Source organism: Echinops telfairi, unplaced genomic scaffold (assembly GCF_000313985.2).
Source record: "Echinops telfairi isolate 266 unplaced genomic scaffold, ASM31398v2 ScPeMD7_7457;HRSCAF=8495, whole genome shotgun sequence".
Taxonomy (NCBI): domain Eukaryota; kingdom Metazoa; phylum Chordata; class Mammalia; order Afrosoricida; family Tenrecidae; genus Echinops; species Echinops telfairi.
In genome coordinates this window covers 19,780,258-19,783,441 of record NW_022111357.1, presented here as the reverse complement: position 1 = coordinate 19,783,441, position 3,184 = coordinate 19,780,258, and the positions used below count along the sequence as shown (strand labels likewise).

The 3,184-nt window shown below is 54.6% G+C and overlaps 1 protein-coding gene across 2 annotated transcripts in view; it reads right to left on the bottom strand.

Moving 5' to 3' along the window:
- The window catches only part of LOC101638067 (blood group Rh(CE) polypeptide), a 42,873-nt gene that overhangs the window by 22,253 nt on the left and 17,436 nt on the right, over positions 1–3,184 (bottom strand). The window lies entirely within an intron of this gene.

The following is a 3,184-nucleotide window of genomic DNA, read 5'->3' as shown; positions in this document are numbered from 1 at the left end:
CTCTCTGCGCAAGTAGTGCGAGGAGGTTGAGCTTGGGAGTGGAACACACCTGGCTTCCATTTGAGCATCTATTAGGCCTCCCTGCTCCTGGTTCTCCCTCTGCAAAATAACGGTGATAGCCAGCCATTGCTTATGACAGCACTTGGCTCAGGTGGTGCGGAGCTGGAAGGCATGCCGGTGCACGCGACAGTGGGTATCACAAGTTCATGGGAAAATGGAATGAAAAGATAATTTTTTTTGGAAAAGATAATTTTTCCACGAACTTTTTAAAAGGAATTTTTTGTAAAGGAATTTTTGAATTGTGAATTAGGTGTGGGGGTGGGAGAAGTTACCTTTCAGACTATCTGCATTCAACAGTTCCCACAAACCATTAGACACGCCCTTTCCTTATACCTGAGGAGCCCTGGTGACTTAGTGGCTCCGCGTGAGGCTGCGATCAGCATGGTCAGGACTTTCTATTCCCGAACGAGTTACAGTCTTGGAAACGCACAGGGGGCAGTTCTGCCCTGTCCTACAGGGTCTCTGAGTCAGCATCAACGGGACAGCAGAGTTTGGTCGGGTTTTTCTCCTGTCTAGCCCCAGGACCGGCACAAACCGTAGCCCCTGAGCTAGTTTATCAATAGATGCTCATATCATGATATGGGTGGTTCAGACAGTTCAGCGGGCAGTTTGAACCCTCTCAACAGGATCTTGGAAGAAAAGTCTGGTGATCTGCTTCTAGACGGTCACAGCCAGGGCCACCTTCTGTCGAGTGGCTCTGCAACACCTGAGGTCACCACGTGTGGCAGTCAGCCCTGTGACAACGGGCACTGCCATTACAGGTCCTCCTTCCCTGACAAAGGGGCACATTTGCTGTCAAAAGTCAGGAGGAGAAAGTAATTTACCTTCAAGGCGCTTCCAGTCTGGCTGGGGAGACCAGGCCAACACGGAGCCTGCCGGCTAAACATACCAAAGCTATGAGGGAGCCGGCAGAGTTCACTGGAGGGAGAGGGGGTGCACTGGTGTAGACCCACCAAGGAGGGCTTCCTGGAGAAGGTGCCACTGACCCAGACGAACTCTGATGCTTAAACCAATCCACTCTCCTCTGGGGTACCATCCTCTGAGGCCCCCCCAGTTCCCTGGAAAAATGATAACTCTTCAACCGCCACAGCCGCAACTATCATTTATGGTGCATTATGTCTAAGAATAGGCTTGTTCTTCACCTACATTTTAACCCTCTGAGCAGCCCTCTGCAAAGTGGTGTTGGGGTCCCGTTCAGTCCCCCTGTTTTACAGAAGCGTGCACTGGGGCTAGAAGAAGTTACATCCCTCGGCAATAGCCCCGTAACTAGTTGGTGACAAATCAGAGGCTGAAGCCTGGTGGCTGTGACCCAGAGCCTGCTCTCTGGAGGGTGGGACGGCCTCCTCCGGGTTTTGCAGCTGATGAAGCTCACCTGCTGCCGGAGGAGGCCCTCGGAGGCAGGGCGGAGACCAGTTCTTACGAGGCCTGGGCGGCACTTACTGTTTCATCTAGGCTCTGGGTGTTGTGCCTATCCAGGGAGCGCTCATTGAACTGTAAAAGCACCCCTGGAAAGGGTGTGTGCCAAGAGTGGCATGCGAGACCTCAGGGGGCCGATGCTGAGGCAGCGAAGGCCAGCAGTGCAGTCTCGGGGCGAGACCTGACTCAGTCCCTTCCTGGCTGTGTGTTCTTGGGTAAATTACTTAGCTACTCTGTGCCTTAGCATCGTTGACTTCAAGGAGGAGGCAACGCCCCTGGAGCAGTGTGGGGGTGAAATGAGTTAACACGTGTGAAAACCAAGAAGGTTGGCTGTTGTTGTGATCGCAGGGAGCCTTCTTAGACCTTTCGACATTCAGCATTTCAGAAAACAAGGTCACACCAATGAGTGGGTGCTTGCTTTGATGTCGCTTTTTGTTCCAAGAACCGTGTCCCGAGTCCTTAAAAACAAAGGAGGACAGAGATGAACGAGAAGGGCCCCTGCCCTGAAGGAACTGACTGTCCGTGACTCAAAGCAGAACCGATTCAGTGCCAAGTCGGGAGGCCGGGCTCCCGAGCAGGCCTGGCCACGCCTGTCAGACCGGCCCTGGCAGTAACCAGCAAGGAAGGAGTCCATTGCTCAGCGGTGAAGCCAGTCCCCCACGGAGAGGTCACAGCTGGGGGAATCCAGTGGTCAGAGGCTGGGGAAAGGGGAGAGGCTGGGGGTTTCACCCAGGTTAGTTCAAAAGACCCTTTTGCTGCCTTCCTGGATTGAGTTGAGAGCAGGCAGGAGGGGGTTTCAGGGTGGGAGAGGCAGAAAGGAAGTGGCTCAGCCTTCCGTTCCCCTGGCTGTTAAGGCTACCGGTTGGCCTGAACGGTTAAGTGTTTGACTACTGACCAAAAGTTGGGAAGAAAGGCCGGTGAGCTGCTTCCTAAAGGTCGCAGCCAGGAAACCCCTCTGGTGCACAATTCTAGCCTGACACACGTGGGCTTCCCAGGAATCAGAACTGACCCAACAACTCGTTCAGCGTGGTTTGTGAAGGTCTTTCTGCTGCTCAGCAGGAGACGGGAGGCTTCCGTGACCCTCCTTCTGCTCCAGGCTGTCATCACTGTCAGAATTCCTGTGGAGTTGGTGACCTGGGTCACCTCCCTGTGGCTACTCGGGTTGTCCAGCCCCGTGGTATTAGCCCTGACACCTTGAGAAAGGACAGGTGTTGAGAGTATCTTTGGGGACCACGAGGACCACGTGAGACAAGTTCATGTCACACCTCGATTGGGTGGGGGAAAGCTCAGAAGCCCTCTCTAACCCTTGGCTATGTGACTTGAGCTAAGTTTCTGACTGTCTCTGAGCCTCCATTTGTTACCTGTTGACCAGGTTTGCCCCACACCCAGGTCTACGTTTGTAAAGTGCTTGGCTCAGTGCCTGGCCTGGCTCATGCAGAAATGTTCGCCGACAGACAGGGCCCCAGACGGTTGGCAGGGTCTCGGAGGGGGTGCAGAGTGCCTCTTGAGAAGAGAGAGGGCATGCCCGGCATGCCTACGAAGGGAAGGCCTTCACCATCCTCTGGGCAGATCAGGAGTCCTGGGAGCCCGGGGGCAAGGCAAGCAGCCAGGCAGCGTGTGAACCCGCCAACTGCCCGTGGGAGAAAGACGAGGCTGCCTGCTCAGGTCAAGCGCTGCAGGCTCCGAAATCCAAAGGGGCATTTCCACT